Source organism: Vulpes lagopus, chromosome 13, assembly GCF_018345385.1.
Source record: "Vulpes lagopus strain Blue_001 chromosome 13, ASM1834538v1, whole genome shotgun sequence".
NCBI lineage: Eukaryota > Metazoa > Chordata > Mammalia > Carnivora > Canidae > Vulpes > Vulpes lagopus.
Genome location: NC_054836.1, coordinates 34,013,637 through 34,033,382, shown reverse-complemented (window position 1 = coordinate 34,033,382; position 19,746 = coordinate 34,013,637). Strand labels below are relative to the sequence as shown.

Genomic DNA, 19,746 nt, shown 5'->3' with positions numbered 1-19,746 from the left:
CTGGAATTTACAGAGGGAAGAAACAAAATCAGAAAATAGAAGGAAATATCAAAAGGATTTTCCATTTTGCTCACACTTTTAAAAGCACGTTTTTAAAAATCCAGAACATTTTTGTCAGATGAAAGGTAAAAGTTCTCTACTGCATCCGTAATAGCTCTGAGTGCCAGTCACAGTGCTAATGTAGGAGAACTAGAGACTTTCAGGCCTCACCAGGGACATTCTCGTTCACCTGCTCCACCAGGCAGTGAGGCATCCTCAGCTCTGACTCACTGAAAGAGAATCTAGTGGGGCAGGTTCCACCTCTGCATGAGGATTTGTTTGCGTGAGGAGAATTTAGTCCTTGCCAACACGGAGGGAGCCTTCTCACTCCTTGGCAAGCATCAAACCACTTTTATTTCCTTATTATAGAAATAGGTCTGTATTTACAAATTATTCTTACATATACCTACCTGATCTGATGCTTTGCCTTACTGTTGTGCTTTTCCGTTTCTATACCCTTTTTTCCTAGGGTGAAACTGTAGCCATGCACTCTCTTCTCCTGGTTTCAGGTGAAGAGTCTGAATTGTGGGTATTGTAGTTCTTTTGCCTTTTAGGGTTTCTGATTGGGCAACCTAGGAGTCACAGTGGGAGGACTTCTAGTCCCAGGTGTCTCAAAGAGCAGCAGTTCAATAGCCACCACACACAGAGGGAGACACGTTTGACGAGAGTCCTTTGGTTTTGGTGGAGTGACTTCCATTCACTAAAATAATGTTCCTGAACTGAAGAAGCTGGGGTTCATTTCCAAAACTGTAAGTGTTGCTTTTAAAAAATTAATATTTTATTCACAATTGATGTATAGTACCCACTAGGAAACTGTAATTTCCAGAAGAATTGAACCAACTAAATTCTTCTTCCAATCTAAGCCCTGCTTGGAAAGAAAAAAGGGAAGGAAACTGATATTTTGTGACTTTGTGGAATATGGTTTAGAATAAGCTTTGAGACAGACACTAGGAGGATACTTTGAAAAATGATTTAGAATAAAATAATTTATAAAAAGAGGAAGAAGATATGCAACATTCAAAGTCAAACTAGAAACACACACACACACACACACACACACACACACACACACCACACTCTGGCTTACTTCAGAAACGTAGATGGTTGAAATCTTCTGAAAATTTTAAGTATTGCAAAAGATAGCCAAGTGTATTGAAGACTGGGCATCAAAGTCAGATAAAGTTGGATTTGGTGGCTCCACTACTTATCAGATATGTGACCTTTGGTAAGATGTTTCACCTTGTCAAGCCTCAGTTTCTTCATTTGTAGAGTCAGTATGAAAGCTACCTCATTGGGTTAATAAGATATTTGCATAGTCCTAAATAAATGATTAGACAATAACTGATGGAGCATAAGCTTGGCTTTTTCCTAATTAAGTTTCAACTAAGCTTCAAAAAGAGATTAAAGAAACACACACACAAAGCCTGTATGAATTTCACTTATGAGATATTGAGAGTAGCCAAATTTATAGAAACAGAAAGCACAATGGTGAGTACCAGGGGTTGGGGGAGGGGAAAATAGGAAATGTTTAATGGCTATAGAGTTTCAGTTTTGCAATTTGAAAATGTTCTGATGATCGGTTGCACACAATGTAAGTATAACTAACACTACCTAACTGTACACTTAAAAATGGTCAAGTAGGTAAATTTTATGTTATGTTTTTCACTGCAATTTAAAAATATAGATTAAAGAGCATATGGTGAAAATTCTGGTGCCTCCACTTTATTAATGTGTCCTTCACTCTTGAAAAATGTCTATGTCCATTTTCAAAGGATTGCTGTTGGATCACCTATGTTAGTATCTGGTTTTTATACACCAATAATTAATAGTGATGATGATGCATTTCAGATATATTCTTAAAGTTGTCTTCACTTTAGTGGTCATCTTTTAATACTCCCTTTAACTTAATTATATGGTTAACTCTAATTTGTAATAGTGACATTGAATATGGTTTTATGGGTATTGTATGGAATCTAGAATTAAGAAGTCATAATTACTAGTTACAACTCAAATGCATCATTTATTCGTTGTTTTTTTTTTTACCTTCCTTATAGCTTATTTATAAACAGTCTATTCTTTTGTGTCTGTGCCTTGGAAATAACAGAGATTGTCAAGACAGAATCTGTTAAATGCCATCTAATCTTACAATGTATTAGCTAATTTGGAGGACAAAAGACAATTTGGAATTATATTGATTTAAAACTTAAAAGCTTGGGACACCTGGGTGGCTCAGTTGGTTAAGTGTCTGCCTTCAGCTCAGGTCATGATCAAGCCTGTTGGGCTTCCCACTTAGCAGGGAGTCTGCTTCTCCCTCTACCCCTACCCCTGCTCATACTGTCTCTCACTCTCTCACTCTCTCTCTCTCACATAAATGAATAAAATCTTAAAAAAAAAAAAAAAAGAAAGACACTTGAAGGCTTGTCATTGTTGAGCTTTTGGGAAATCCTTTCTTGAAGGGCTTTATGTATACCTAGTTGTCTATTAAGACTATCCCCCTTGGTGTTTGGTGAGAACTGAAGGTGATTGCAACAAGTGTTTGTGATGAGTGTGCAAAGCTTTGCGTGTGATATGCCACATGAATTAAAATCCTCTCAGGAGCTATGTCAGGAAATCCAGGGTAAGTAATATCAGAAGAAAATATAGGAGAAGGAAAGCTGAAGAAGCACTTGATAAGTACTACCTTAAAGCACCATTTTTGCCATTGAATGCCATCTGTGGCCTACTTTCTTTAGGAAGCATCATTTATTTATCTAACAACTACTTCTAGCAATCCTGCAATGTTCTCCCACTGGGCAGGGTCCTGGTTAAAGAGTGACTGAGGCTTAGTCCTTGAAGGGGTCCTGACCTATTAAAAAAGAAATGTATTCATAAATAGCTAAAGGGTGGTAGTGCTAATACATCAATCATGCCTGCTACTGTGGCATTACTGTTCATTAATTCCCACTCCTTAGAAGGTGTGATGCTTAGTATCAGGGGATAAAAAGAACTCCATAAATCTTTGCTCAAACTGTTATCATTGGAGATTAAAAGGAATAAACTTTCGGCTTTTATATGAGTCAGTCAAAACCAGAATGGAGTGAAGAAATATGTACCCAGAATAGCTGAGAAAGAGGAGGCCGTGGCTTACTGAATATGAAGAGGACACTGTGGGAAGTGGTGGAGCTTTAGCCAGGCATGGAAGGATGCACAGAGTTGAAATTGGCAGAAAAAGATGAAGAGACTATCTAATCTAAAGCAGTATTTCCCAAACTTTGCATGGATGAAATGATTTTAGGCAATAGATAGACCAAACAATCAATAACATTGAGTAACATTGTGAGAAAGTATATTTTTTCAAATTTCTTTCAATTTTTCAAGGAAAAAGTCTTATTATTGATAAGACTTTAACACTTTCTTCTAACATTTGTTTTTAATTCTTCTTTGTAAGAACTATAGAGTAACAATAGGCTTAATGATTTTATTGAGCAAGAAGTATTGTTATAACTTAACTTTTAGAATAACATTTATTTTTAGAATTATTGCCTATTTATTCCAACAGACACTGATTTTTTTCCATTTATGATACTGCTAGAAATATGCTTTTAAAAGACTTATCTGAGCTAAAATGAGAGTGGGTTTACAGAGAATACTAAGTAAAAAATAGTTCAGATCATACTTCATAATAGAAAAATCATGAAGAGGTGCGAGAATGCCTCAAGTTTGGGAAACACTGAAGTAGAGGTGCTATCCAGTACAAAAATTAGGAAGCAAAATTGAAGCAGTTATGTTTATGTGTAGCTGGGAAAGAAGGACATTTGGTATTATATGGATATCTTTGGATAGTGATGCTGGAATAGGGTTGATTGTGGAGCTTTAAAGAGATTTGGACTTCAGCTTCTAGGTGGTGAGATCATCTAAGGCTTGGCTTATTAGTGGTTTGGTGCACAGGGACTATGAATACAGATAGAATACTTTGGACATATGTCTTGATAACCTAAGCATGAATAAACAACAGGTTCTGGGAATGAAAATGGAAAAGAGAGGGACGAGGATGTTATTCAATAAAAAAGAAAACTAAGCAATAATTATAAAAAGACAACCACCAAGTTACTCTTAATTTGTTAAGTTTGGTAGTCTAAGAGAATTACAGTGACACAGACAAAAGAGAAAAAGCTAGTGTTTCCTGGGGAAATGATCCTTTGGGCTATGGGCAGTTTGCAAATAAGACAGATCAACCTTCCTTTGGAAAGGGAAACTGCATTGTTAATCACACTGGAAATGGAATTCTAGAAAGCCATCAGAGTTGGCCCAAAAAGTGGAGAGACATCAAGCACGTCCCTCCTTAAAATGAAACTCAGCCCTGCTCTTTTTCTCTACCCCATTCACAGAATAATAGAGAACTTTTAGGTATCTGGGGAAAGGAAGGGGAATGGAGAGGAGGTTGACTGTTTCCTCCCAAGATTTTATTTTCTCCTGAGAATTCTCTTAGTTACTGTAGCTACCACCTTGCTCAGAGATGAGACTCCTTTTTAAGGTCTTTGATGAAAATAATCAGACACCAGGTTTAATTTCTAGGAATGGTAGAGTTTTCTGTGTCTTTTCTTTCTGCTAGGAAAGGCACTTAATTTACATGTTTCCCTAATATGTACAATACATAGTAGATATTTAAAGGTAGACAGATATCACAAAGACTCCCAACTTAACCAATAAAAAATTAGAAATTTTTAAAAAGGACAGCAGTCTCCCTGATCCCCAGGATCCAGCTCAGAAGTTACTACTATCCTGTCTTTGTACATTATCTTTCCATTGTATGCTTCTATTCTTTTATGTTTTTATTTGTATGTTTATTTATTCTTCCTTCCACTATGTGAATTATGCACAAACGGTATATAAGATTGTTTTGAATGTTTAAAAACTTTACATAAACTTTAGAGTATACATTATTCATCTGCAACTTGCTCTTTTCCTCAACATTGCACTTTTGAGATGAATGCATGTTGATTTGGTGGCACAACTTATTCATTTTCATAGCTGTATGGTATTTTGCTATCAATATTTATTCCTACATATGCGCTTGGGTAGGAATGTAAGAATGACTGTAGAGACTATTTCAAGACAGATTTGCTGAGCCATAGGCATATGCATCCTCAATTTTATGAGATACTGATAATAACTTGCTTTCCAAAATATTTATACCATATTTTATTCCAGACCACAATGAATGAGGCTAAGCTGTTTCTCTACATTCTCAACACACCTGTTTATCTAAAATGTGCCAAATAAATAATCTTTCCAGATATAACAGAGAACCAGACCCTGGTGGCATCTGAGAGACTAAGATGTGTTTGGAACATTCCAGTCTCTAAAATATAGTGCAAAATGTGATTTCACATCAACTTTCTTATTTCTCAACCTATGAGAGAGATTAACTGACTTGTCCCTTAACACTTTAGTATTAATTATATTAATAATAAAGATGATAATATCAACAACTGTTAATGTCATTGAATGCTTACCATATGCCAAGTGCTGTCCTGAGGACTTTAATTATATTGTCCTTAAATTATATTATAATTTAATTAATTAAATTACATTTAATTAATTCTGGGAGGACATAATGATATTATACCAATTTTAGAGATGAAGAAACTGATTCACAGAAATATTACATGGGGCACCTGTGTGGCTCAGTGGTTGAGCGTCTACCTTTGGCTCAGGTCTTGATCCTAGGGTCCTAGGATTGAATCTTTTATTGGGCTCCCCCCCCCTCCCCGGGAGCCTGCTTCTCCTTCTGCCTATATCTCTGCCTCTCTCTCAGTGTCACTCATGAATAAATAGATAAAATATTTTTTTAAAAAAGGAAATATTACATCAATAATTAGTAAGTAGGGTTAGTGGATTTAATATATACTCAGTCTATTCCAGTTAGGACAGGTGAGAAAGGATAGGTGGGAACAGACTGGAAAGAGAGACATTAAGGTATCATAATCCTTAATTTCTAAAAGTTCAGAATCTAGTTAGTATTTAAATTACATCAAAGAAACATTTAATTTAATTTAATTTTGCCTAGGAAAATTAAAAATGATCCTTATAGATTATCAGACTTTACTGAGCAATGGAGATGAGAGGAAAAAAAGGCAAAAAAGGGAAGGGAGTAGCTTTTTATAAAATATAAGGAAGTAGAAAACACAATGTTTGGTAAAGTTAATTTATCAAATCATTAATTCAACAAGTAATTTCTGAACATCTGCACTATGGCACTGAGCTAAGTTCTGGGATACAGAACTGAATGAGAAAGTCACCATCCCTCCCCATAGACAGATGTACTTGGAGATTGAATAACTGGGAAAATGGGAGCCAAAAAAAGAAGAAGAAGAAGAAGAAGAAGAAGAAGAAGAAGAAGAAGAAGAAGAAGAAGAAGAAGAAGAAGAAAATAAGACTGAAAAGACAGGTTGTGTCTAATTACAAAGGACTTTCAAATATCAGTCCTAGAAGTGTGCACTTGTTCCGAAGGCAGCGAGGAATCAGAATGAGTCACTGTGAGGTGAGTTGCATTATTCATTAATTTATTCATTGAACACTTATTCTGCCTCTGCTTTGCTTTGCTGAGGAAGTAGAGATGGAGAAGCTCATATTACAAAGGAAGTGACAAATAAGTATATAAAATTGAAAATAGAGTGTGAGAACTGAAACAGGAGTTTGCGCAGAATAGAGACGCCTAACCCAGAATGGGAAAGTGTAGTGAGGAGTGGGAGATACTCCAAGGCGGTTTTTGGGATAAAGAAAATTGTCTGAAGAAATTTAACAATTGTGTTTAGTCGTTCCTTTTTTTTTGTATTTTATTTTATTTTATTTTTTATGATAGTCACAGAGAGAGAGAGAGAGAGGCAGAGACACAGGCAGAGGGAGAAGCAGGCTCCATGCACCGGGAGCCCGACGTGGGATTCGATCCCGGGTCTCCAGTATCACGCCCTGGGCCAAAGGCAGGCACCAAACCGCTGCGCCACCCAGGGATCCCTCCATTTTTTTTTTTTTTTATTTGAGTGTAGTTTCCATACAATGTTACATTAGTTTCAGTTATGCAGTGGAATCAGTTATGCTATGCTCATGGGGTAGCCACTATTTGCATGCAACCCTATTATAATACCATTGACTATCATGAACCTTTTATTCCTGTGACTTACTCATTCCATAACTGGAAGCTTGTATTTCCCACTCTCCTTCACCCATCTTGCCCATCCTCTACTCCTCTCCCCTCTGGTGACCATTGGGTATTCTCTGTATTTATAGGTCTGATTCTACTTTTTGTTTGTTGGTTTATTTATTTATTTTCCTTTTAGATTCCACACATAAGTGAAATGATATGTTTTTTTTTTTTCTTTCTCTGACTTATTTCACTTAGCTTAATGCACTCTTAGGTCTATCATGTTGTCACAGATGGCAAGATCACATCCTTTTTTATGACCAAGTAGAATTCCTCTGTATGTGCATGCATATATGTGTATACCACATCTTTATTCATTAATCTGAGTATAGTCTTTTATAGAATAGCATTTATTTGCTTTATCTGGTTTCAAAAGTGTTGCATGTTCACTGTAGAAAACTTGAGAACCACAGTCATATTTAACAATGATATACATCTTAAAGATTTGTGTTTGTGTATGTATCCTGCCTTTTTATGACTATGATACAAATTAAGAATGAATAATTAATAAAAAATGTTATGTGATCATTTTAGTTCACCCAATAATATAGTACATATTTCCTTATCATTGTATATCCTTCAATAAGGTAGCTTTAAATTGCTCATTTGTATATGGTATTATAATTTATCTAGTCCTTTAGTATTGAAAATATCTGTTTCTCCCCATATTTGCGATTTTGAACAGGGCCACATTGAATATTGTTGTACAAAAATCTTTGAATGTATCTGAGTACTTTTAAAGATAAATTTAGGGACACCTGGGTGGCACAGCAGGTAAGTGTCTGCCTCTGACTCAGGGTGTGATCCCGGGGTCCAGGATTGAGTCCTGTATCAGGCTCCTTGTTGTGAGCCTACTTCTTTCTCTGCCTATATCTCTGCCTCTCTCTCTCTCTCTCTCTGTGTGTGTGTGTCTCTCATAAATAAATAAATAGAAACTTTAAAAAAATAAAAAATAAAGATAAATTTATAGAATTTGGATTATAGGTCATAATACCCACTAAAACTTCTAACCCTATCATGCTAAAGAAGGAAAGCCCCATAGTATAGTTAACAAGAAATTGAATTGATGAAACTTGCATTTTAGAAAAATCATATTTCAAAATATTACGTGGGGAGAACAGGAAAGATTGGAAGCAGCAGGCCAGATAGGCTTTATTGCAGAAATCTAGGTGAGAAAAAAAATAAAGCCTACACAAATGAAGCCATATTAGTGTTGGAATATGGCAGAAATTTTTAGAGATATTAATTTTATAGAAACTAGTGGATTAGGGAGAGTGGCTGAGGGACAGGAATGGAATAAAATTGATTGTGGATTATATTCTTGTTTTTGACATGGTTAACTAACTGGATGGACAGTGGTATCCTTCTTCCCTTAGATAGAGAAGACAAGAGAAACAGGCTTGGGAGGAAAGATAGGGGAGTTCCGCTAAGGCTAGTGGACTTTGACCTGCCTGTGACTATTTACATGAATAAATTATTTAGGCAATAGGACAAGTTTGGGCATCAGGGGTGCAAATAAATTAGAGAAAGATGTGGGAGTCAGCAATCCCTAAACATAGCAACAGTCATTGGTGTGGATGGATCTCCCAGAGGTATTGAGGACTACAGAATGAGACGAGTAGGAGGCTCATGGTGGTATCTTCTGACATAATAACATGAATTAATAATAATAATAATCCATAATAACATGAATCAGAGGAAGAAACAGCCATAATGGAAACTGAGAAGGAGAGGCCAGAGAAATAGGAGGAAATCCGGTGGCAAGTAGAGTGAGTGAAAACAAAGGAGGAGAACTTCCAACAAGGGAGAAGTTAACAATGTCACATGTCAGAGCCAGGCCTAACAAGAATAAAAGGTGTTCTTTAAATTTCTGTGGAAGGCTTGTCCAGAGCAGTTTCAGTAGAGCGGAAGGGACAGACACCAGAATGCTATGACTAGACTTGTGTTTCAATGACATGATTTTCGTGCAGTGGGGAGAATGGTGTAGGGAAGGAAGAAACAAAGAAATGGAAGGCTAGTGAAATGGAGAGGGAATTACGGTTCCAGAAAGGGTGTAATAAGGACTAACCCAGGGCAGTTGCCATGGCATTAGATAGAAAGAAACTGTGGCCTGAAGGTTTACCAAATAGTTGGATATAATATGTGGGAGAGAGGATGGAGCTCAAAGGAGCACCAATATTTTAATCTGATATAACTGAGAATATTGCAAAACCATCAACAAAGGCAAAGTTCTGGGGGAAAAATAGGAATTTTTGTTGGTAAAGGTAAAGAAAGAGAGCTGAGTTCTACCATGGATATGTTGATTTGAGGTACATCTGGAGAAGTTTAAGGGTATGGTATATTCGCACTGATGGTAGCTGTTAAGGGTCTGCAGCTCAGGGCAGAGATCTAGGTTAGAAACAAAGATCACTGAGTTTTTCCCATGAAAATGGGACCTAGAATCACGGGAAAAGCTGGAGTAGCTCAAAGAGATCACTGAGAATTAAAAGAATAAGAAAAACCTTGAACATTTATTTATTTATTTTTAAGATTTTATTTATTTATTTATTCATGAAAGACAGAGAGAGAGAGGCAGAGACACAGGCAGAGGGAGAAGCAGGCTCCATGCCAGAGGCCCCATGTGGGACTCAATCCCGGGTCTCCAGGATCACACCCGGAGCCAAAGGCAGGCGCCAAACTGCTGAGCCACCCAGGGATCCCCCATGAACATTTAAATAAATAGGTAACATAGGTGGAGTCACTGAAGAAAACAAGGAAGATGTGATCAAAACAATAGCAGGAAAACCAGTAAGATATTAATTCAAGAAAGTAGAGGAGAGAGAGTTTTAGGAAGCCATGGTCATGACCAAATCAGCTGCAGGCCGGACAATCAGGCAGAGGACCAAGGAAGACTTTTGGGATCTGGGCTACTTACAACTTTCTTTGTCTTGGGAAAAAAATTTTTAGAATATTTATATCTTTTGTAATACTGTGACTTACATTGTTTTCTAGGGTGTTTTTTTTTTTCCTTTTTTCTTCTTTCCTTTTGCATGGAGTTAAATACCTACCTTTGTTTAATTCTATAACACAGCTTTTGATTTGTCTTCCCTTTTATTAAGATTTTCTTTTATTTATTCATGAGAGACACACACACACAGACAGAGAGAGAGAGAGAGAGAGTGAGAGAGAGAGAGAGAGAGAGGCAGAGACACAGGCAGAGGGAGAAGCAGGCTCCATGCAGGGACCCCAATGTGGGACTTGATTCCATGTTTCCAAGATCAGGCCCTGGCCTGAAGGCGGCACTAAACCGCTGAGCCACGAGGGCTGCCCTGATTTGTCTTCCTGAGTGAAGTTATAGAAAATATACTATGACCAAACTTACATTACTAGAAACTAACCAGTCTGACCTCATGAAAATTTATCAAAGGCAAAACTTTATGTGGGTTTCTCTTACCATTTGCCATTCTAAAGAAAATAAGTTGTGTTAATTCACTTATCAATTCATATACCACTTTCTTTTTATCTACTGGAAATTTCCCCCTGATATCTATAGCTAAATTTAATTCTAGATTCTCACACTGGGCTACTAGGAGGAACTTCTATTCTTGTTTGAAAAGTAGCATATCTCCAGCAGAGACTGCTCAATGGGTGATTCTCTTTTTTGGGTTATTTCAATAAACTGAAAATTCAATAAAAAAATTATTTGTCTTCGATTATCAAGAATCAAACATCAGGGATCCCTGGGTGGCTCAGCGGTTTGGCGCCTGCCTTTGGCCCAGGGCGCGATCCTGAAGACCCGGGATCGAATCCCACGTTGGGCTCCCGGTGCATGGAGCCTGCTTCTCCCTCTGCCTGTGTCTCTGCCTCTCTCTCTCACTGTGTGCCTATCATAAATAAATAAAAAATTGTAAAAAAAAAAAAAGAAAAAGAAAAAGAATCAAACATCATTTTCCAGATGTAAAGTTAATTTCTCCGTATTTGCACATAGCTTACAAACTTAAACAATGAACGTAGTTTGATGCTATTCCTATAATCCAGTCTATTTTTCTGTATTCTCCTGGGAAAAGAAAGCAGGTACAGTTCACCTATTTACTCAAAAACATAGACTCATTTATTTTTTCTTTGGTGTTTCAGTCAGGTTTCCAGAGGTAAATGCTATAAATAAGCTGGTCAGTTGTTTAGATAGTGTATTTCACTCAGACTAGCATTTAGACAAATCTGTGTTGGGTTGCCTGGGCTCTAAAAAAGGTGTTAGAGAATCTGTGCCAGAAAGAAAGACTTGAAAATAATATATTAAAACACTGAACAATCAAGAGTTGCTTTAATATTTCTCCTGATATATTTACAAAGATACTTTAAAACATAATGTAATTTATACCCACAGTAAAAAATCCAAATAATATACGAGCTTAGAGAATGCGAAGTAAGTTAAAAGGCCAGGCTTCAGATTCTTCATCTGTAAATCCTGTCCTCAGAAGCACAGCATGGCAGTTTCTTCTGAATTCTTTCAGTAATAATTATTCTAAGCACATGGAGTATCTGGTGCCCTTGCTTTTTTCACTTAGTATTTTGATGGTTAATTCATATCATTGCATATAAAGATACCACACTTTTTTTTATATATATAGTCAAGACTTATTTACTGCTCTCCTATTGGCAATTGTGTACTTTCTAGTTTCTAACTCTTGACACCACAGCAGTGATCATTTTTTGTGAAGTAACAGGATATTAAATTGGAAATTTTGGCCAAGATTCTAAGACAATTGAACAGAGATACCAAAAAGAGGTATCTGACTAAAATCCCAATTGGAGATATTTTTACAGTTCTTGAGTTCCTTACTCACTTCCAGGTTATAAAAAAACTATAGGGAGGAAAAACAGAAGATCTTATGAGAATGAGTTTGGAGAGCTAACCCAATACAGAGGGGCAGAAGTGAAGAATGGTACTTTTTATCTCAAGCTTTGAGGAAGTGGCTTTATTGCGAACTCCTGGAAAGCTTGTAGTGTCTTTCTAAGAGAAAAACAGAGCTGAAGGAGGCGTAGCTGACAGAAGGATTAGATGCATTGCTCATTTCACCAACAGTGTAGTCATAAGCTTCTCAGGATCCCCCAGGGCTCACTGGCACATGGGTGCTCACGCGCACAAGCGCACAAACATACCCCCCCCCCCCCCCCACACACAGGGTATCAGCAATAAACATCAGCAGAGAAAAAACCCAGCTTTCAGTCATACCAGTAGAGTAAAAAAGTTCTGTTTTATCTTTCCCTTTCCTTCACCATTCTCTAACTTTGGAGGCCTCAGTAACAAGACTTTGCAAGTTGGATGATGGAGGAGGTGACAGGAAAAAAGAACGTGCACAGGGCACTCCCTCCCCCAAAGGCTGTAAAGCTGCAGGGCAGGAGATCTGTCTTAAGCTGGGAGATTGGTGTACTGATGGAAATACTGGATGAGACATTCTAATTTATGAAACAAAACTGCATTTTGCAACTTAAGTAACCGCAGGATTTTCTTTCGGGCTGAGAGTGACCAGAAGATACATGGGGAATTTTTATTAGTGGTAATGGGAAAAACTTCCCCAGTGAATACATTTTTAAAAGGAAAGTGGTAGACAAAAATGCAGTTGCATTCTGAATTCATCTCACAATTGTTTTTAAAATGATCATATACCCATCTTTGCGTACATACAAGGAATCAATCTTAAGTAATTACACTATACTAATTCATGGATTTCCAGAGCAGAGGAGAGATAATTAACTTACAGTAGGAATAATTGAAACTAAAACCGTATTCCAGGGTGCACTTTCCAAAATGGTAATCATAACCACATGTGTCTTTTAAAATCTAAATTAATTAAAATTAACAACTCAGTTCCTTGGTTGTACTAACGTATTTTAAGTGTTTAGTAGTTGCATGTAGCTCTTGACTCTCTGCTTTGACAGGGAAAAGTTTTGGAACACTCCTAAAACCATAGAATTTTTGGTCCTTATAACACACTTTAAACCATTTAATTCTCAAAAAACACAGCAGCAAAGGCATAATTATTATTCCCACCTAATAGATTTTTAGAAAAATGAAGATCAGAGAGATTTAGGAACTTTATCACATTCTTTGATTCCAGGTCCCATGTTCTTTCCTCTAACCCACATTTTTCAACCCCAAACTAAGTATAAAATATAAAATTAGCTTCACTCTACTTTCACCGTGCAATGGAGAATATTCTAAAATCTAGAAATCCCTAAGGGAAGGGAGGCTTTACCCTTCTCTATGTCATTACTAGGGAGAAACAGTTTTGTTTCTCCTTTCTAATACCTGCCATCTTACAGCCCATGAAATTTATCAATAGAGGTAGATTCAACTAAAAGATAGTTTTAATGAATGGGAAAGGTATTAATAGCAATACCAAGTCCTAAATATCTGCACTTACCTATATTATTCTTTCACTTCAGTAGGGGTCTCTAAAAGGCTTCTCGCTGACTGGGATACGTAATAGATTCTTTTGAGACTTGCTTTTTGTTTTGTTTTGTTTGTTTTTTGTTTTTGTTTTTGTTTTTGTTTTACAAATGAAGATAAATGAAATTTATAATAAAACTGCTTCACACTGAGCATCTAGTGGTTTGTTGCAGATGGCTGTTTTATTATTTAGGGGGAATACAGGAGCAACGGAGGGGGAAAAGATCATTAGCAGTAAGTCAGTATGAATACACACACTCTTCCTTTCTAGGAGGACCAGAAAGGTCCAACTGGTGCACGGACTAAGGGAGTTACCTCCAAGTTGTGAGTCCTTGGAGGCTGAAACTCAGAAATTGAATCTAAGGAAGTCTTGAGTTCAGAACTTGTAGTTCCTGGTTGCTCAGGAGTGAAAGACAAAGAATGAATTGGGCTCTGTCTACATCTCTTCACTCTCACGACCACTTTCCTCATTCAGGCCACTGTCATTTTTCCTTGTCTCTATTTCTGTTCTACTTTGTGGTTTCCGTACCTCTGCAATGTAAATCATAAATTGGATCATATCATTCCCTTGATTTAAACTCCCCTGTGTCTTCCTTCTTTTAGGCTTAAGTTCAAGTTCCTCAGCAGGTCTTGTAAGGTCATTCAGGCCCAGCCCTGCTGGCCTCTGCATCCTTTTCTCTTGCCGCTTCCTCTGTCCTCTCACCTCAGTCCCTACTGCACTGCCATGGCCCGGCCTTCCTCAGCTACTTAATTCCTGAACGAGCCACACTCACACTCATTTCTCCATCCTCTGTATCATATTCCTTTTACCTGAAGCTCCAGTTTGGCTGTCATTGGAACCCAAATAGCACAATCTTCAGAACCCATTTCATAAACACTACAGGATAATATAGGGCAGATAGGCTGAAGGGTGTCTCCTATCCTTAGGATCCCAGCTGCTACTTTCGTCCCTCTCTTCTGTTATACCTATACATGGTTCGAGCCTTCTGCTGGGTTGGGCTAGCACCCATCAGTATCATCTCTACATTGGATCATCAATTCTGATGACACAGTATCACTTCTCTCTCTTTAAAATATTTATTTTTAAATAAAGAAACATAAAAATAGAAACCCATTTTACTAAGTAATACCCAGTCATCTTGGGAGGTTTGTAAAAGAGAAATGAACAGTTAGGTTGGGTAGGCTTAGGTTAACACATTCCTGGATGCAGAATGATATTAAAAATATTCAATAGTGGATATGCATGGAAAACTGACCTATCAGAATGGATGCTGGCCAGTGTATGATATCTGGGTGTTCTCACTGAATATCTACTTTGCTTGGAAGCAAGGAATAGGCATGAAAATATTGCCTTATTTTTATAAACTTCCAATATTGAAAACACCCAAGTTTCTGGGCAATAATGTCAAGGGATATCTTTAGAAGCCTAACTGTGCATAAATGGGAATATTTCTCCTGGCCAAAACAAAAAGGAAATTAGATACTAATGGTTGCATGCAGTGCTTTGGCTCCCCTCTTGTGTAATTACATTGCTTGATCTCTGGTGTCTTCAACTGGGTTTGGCAGTTTCCTAAAGTTCAAAGTCCCTGTGATTAACCTATGCACTCTTGCCTGTTGCAATTCGACGATTTATTTTCTCTTCCAGGATTTGTTGTTATGACCAGTAAGTTGGTTGAGAATGTTGATAAGAGAGGTCTCTCAGTAACTTCTTTCTTCTTGGATGTCATCATTTTTTCTTCAGTTTTTGTTATTATTATTTTGAAATATAACTTAGTACTGTTTGTTAATGGAGAGGCATCTTTATGTTTCTCTGTAGCTGTCCATTTCTAGTAATTTTAAAAAAAATATTTTATTTATTTTTTTAAGAGAATGAGAGAGAGAGCATGAGCAGAGGGCAGAGGTCACCCCCTTCTCTCTTTTACTATATGATTGTCTCAGTAGTAGATAAATAGGTAAAATTGCCTCTGGTACCTTCCTAATGCCACTTTGTACCTTCCAATATAAGGACTCCCCGCACCTCCCACCTCCTGCTTGCCCCAGGCTCACTAATTAGTGAACAAAGTAAGGTGATATATAAAAATAAAGCAGTGTGGAGAAGGGCATTTGGAGCAGGACCCTCTGTGCTGCCCCGCAGGTGGGTCAGCCTTCTTATCAGGACCCAAGTTTCAACTCTATAGAACCTGCACTTCTCTGCTTCAGAAGCAAAAGGTTCTCCCAATGTTTTTGCATAGTTTTCCCTGTTTTAAGTAGGTTCTATGAAAGTAGCTGAGGAAATAATTATTTTTGTAGACTTAGGGTATAAATAAATAAGGAAAGCTTTGTTATCTATAATCTTCATTGAAGAGCTGATCAATAACAGATAGTGAAACTTGATTAACACTTTTTAAAACTTCTATTAATATACCTTAGTCCCTATTTTGGGGGGGAATTATGATTTTAGAGTTCACCTGCATGAAACAAGACTATAAATTTTGAATATAAACTTCATGAGACTCAGGACTTGTTGTTATTTTGTACTTGTTACTTCTTTACTGTTTTATTGTGTGATAGAATGTATAAGAAATTTGTCTTTGTTCAGAACTTTCTGATTTAATAAATTATTTTTCTAATACTTTAAAAAAAGATCTTTTTTTGTTAGCTTAAAACAATAATCATTTTATTGTCTATCATAGTTTCTGTAGATCAGGAATTTGGAAAGGACTCAGCAGGGAGATTCTGACTCAGTGTCTCTTATATACTTGAAGTCACATGAGTGGCTATAGTTGGAACAGCAGGGAGCTGGAGCAGCTGGAGGGGGCATGCCCATGCATTTTTTTTTCTCTTAATGTAGTCTCAGGGCCATTCCATATGGTTTCTATACATGGACTAGTTTGAGCTTCCTCATACCTTGGACTCAGAGCAGTCAGACTGCTTATCTGTTGGCTCAGAGCTCCAAGCACAAGTATTGCAACTAGGAAGGCATAGCTATGTTACTTTTTATGACCCAGCCTCAGAAGTCACAATGTCACTTTTTCCATACTCTATTGGTTAAACTGTTACAAAAGCCAACCTATTTTTAATGGTATGGGATATAGACTCCACCTCTCTACTTAATAATGTCAAATTCACATTTAAGAAAATCCCAAACACGTAGTATGGGAGATACTGGATTTGTGGTACTCTTTGGAAAATACAATCTCTTCATAGGGGTCATGTTATCTGTTATGGGTCTTTTTTTTTTTTTTCATAGGAAAACTTAAAATATTTTATTGGAGTAATCTAGAAAATTTGAGAATTGTTACATCTTTGGTATTTATAAATGTAGTAACTTCTGTGGGTAAGTATACAGGGACTTACAGGATCAGAAGATACAAATTGAAACATTCTAGCACCTTTTAATATAAATAGAAATGCAGTGATGTAGAGGTAAAAAAAAAAAAAAAGATCTTTAAATAAGTTGGTTTTTTCCCCACCAGTTCTGCATAGCCTTCTCTAGGTCAAGCAGACTCCCCACTGAGCAGGGAGCCCAGGACCCTGGGATCATGACCTGAGCTGAAGGCAGATACTTAACCAACTGAGCCACTGAGGTGCCCATTTCTAGTCATCTTTTACATGAATGTATATGTGTGTATGCATATGCATGCCAAATGGTATTGCCATTTGTTTGCCTTTATTCTCTATCTTGCTAATGATTGTATAGCATGTGGCTAAATCACAACTGCTTTAAAATTCTGCTCATAAGGCTTTTTTCCTTTATGAAGATATGTATAATTTATGACTTTCTAATTGATTCATTTTACAGAAACTTTAGTTTTATTTATTTGTAAATTTATCGTAAGCATTATTTTAAAATAAAATTAAAGAATTACTAATTTTTAAATAAAATTAGGGTTTTTTTGTTTTTTGTTTCTTTCTTTTTTTAACTAAAAGAAGGAGGTAGAAATGAAAGTAAATTCTGCAGTATTATTTTGGATGACACTTTATGTACTCTTGACTCACTTCTGTGATTTCCTCTTCATTCATTTTGTTGTTTAATTCTTGTGTTAATGAGTGCTCTGTTGTTATTGTGTACTTCCTATTTAATTTGAGCAATTGTACTTATTCCCTTATTCTAATCCTTATTTCAGAGCATGGTTCTGAAGTGATTGCTTCCTGATGGTTATGCGATGATCTCTCTACAGTTACTGGAGGGTGTGGAGAGGGAGGGTGGTGTGAGAGCAGGGATTGGCTTCAGGCCAAGAGGATGCCAACAAGTCCATTGTGCTGAGCAAGGCAAGCCAAACCCTTCACCTGTGTACTTCACTGGTATCTTCTTGTGTTGAACTGCTGCCTCCAACACTCCACTGCACACTCTCAGGTCCCCTTCTCTTGTGTAATCCCCATTTACCTCAGATAACTTTATTTGGGATGGTCCCCACTTCTTGATATGTCTGGACAGGAGAAGGTCCAATCTGCCAACTCTATATGTGGACTACATTCCCACCTTTGTAGATAAGGAATTTTCCTTCTACTCTCAGCTTCCTGTGCAAATCTTTATAAGCCACATAATCTGTGTCTTAGTTTCTTATCTGCAAAAAGAGGTAATAACACTGGCTACTCTTAAGATAGCCCTGAGGATTAATAAACTGGCATTCAAAAGCACAAGTGTCTGAAATGATACGTCTTCCAAAATTCAAATTACTATTATTACTACCATCCTCCCTTTTTACAGCCAGCAGGATAATAACTCATATACGATCTAGTATTTATGGAAGGCTTTGGATTTTTAAAAGTACTTTATATTGTTTAATCATTTGGAAAAGCCTCTTCCTGCATAGTCTCATCATCATACTTCTTTGGGCAAAGGATTTACTGAGTCTTCTGTAGATCTCCCTTTCTCATGAACTCTTCATCATCATGCCAATTGATATTATTATTTTTTAGCCCTATTTTGTCTCCCATTTGAAAGATTTGCTCATATCAAGGCTGCTTGGTGTGTATGGGATTAATTCTTATGATTAATTGGATAATATATATGTAACTTGACTTATAAATTGGTAACGCTCAAAAAAATCTTGTTTCATTAGAGAAAAACTGAAAAGATTAAAAATGTGGCTGAGATTTGAATGGAGAACTCCAGAATGGAGGCTAGGACCAGGGGCTGACTTCAGGAGCTTATCAAGACATGATTGGATAATCAAAAGGTGGAGCCTGGACAAAATGTTTACTTGTCTGGGTAAACCTTCGGTGTTTACATTGGCCAATTGATCCCCTTTCATCCTCTGATGCCTACTAGGAGACTAACATCCATTAAACTCAAGTCTTTGGCAGTCCTGCTTTATTCATTGTTTACATCCTGAAATAGCATGATTCTTTTGGCTCTTTATCCCTCTTGATCTCCCATGCTGCATTTGGATTCAATGGCTAAATCTGATTCAGAAAAGTCCCTGGGACTTTACTTAGGGACTAGTTTAATTACTGCCAGGTTTTTCCCAGTCCTCCTGAAAGGAGATCAGACATTGCTTTGATCAATATCTTTTTGTCAGTGGTTTGCTTCTCTTCCCACCATACTGCATGCCTCAGGTATCTGATGCCCTCAGGAACCTCCAGATGTTGTAGTCTTCTTGAGGTTTCTTCACTAATACCCACTCTTCAGACCCTTCTTTTAATTCCTCTATCTGGATGGGTCAGTGCCAGACAGGAGGAAGACCTTCTGCCCTCAGGACCTTGCTATTTCAAGGTTTCACCACTAGAGAGTGATGTTTTCTTCTTATGATCCTTTAAATGGTTTATGTTGAAATGGATTTTGTTAAATAAATTTTTCCATAAATGAAATTGTCTATATATCCTAGTGAAAAAATAAGCCTGTATATTGTGTGGAATAAAAATTGAAACATACAGTAAAAACATTTCTCCTAAAAGCCATGATATTAAGCCTACTACTAAATGATCAAAATTTGATTGAAACTTTTACTGCTTCAGTTGAAATTGAGTGTGAAGATTTGTGACTTTGAATTTTGCAGTTCAAATATGGGTTTTTTAACTTTCCATGGTCTATCTAGTTTTTCTGAAACCGTTGTGCATAATGCAGTTACATTTTACTTTCTTGGTTTTCATCTGGAGACATTTGTAAAAT

General features: G+C 36.9%; 1 protein-coding gene across 4 annotated transcripts in view; it reads left to right on the top strand.

The window, feature by feature from the left end:
* The window catches only part of MACC1 (MET transcriptional regulator MACC1), a 237,144-nt gene that overhangs the window by 20,743 nt on the left and 196,655 nt on the right, over window positions 1-19,746 (top strand). Inside the window, exon 1 of one of the 4 annotated variants that reach the window (XM_041727338.1) lies at window positions 690-788. The exons of 1 other annotated variant lie outside the window; for it this stretch is intronic. The gene's annotated coding sequence lies outside the window, so the exon portion shown is untranslated. Of the gene's footprint in view, window positions 1-689; window positions 789-6,438; window positions 6,563-19,746 lie in introns of those variants that run through there. 2 more of the 4 variants (XM_041727337.1, XM_041727343.1) reach the window with 2 other exon arrangements.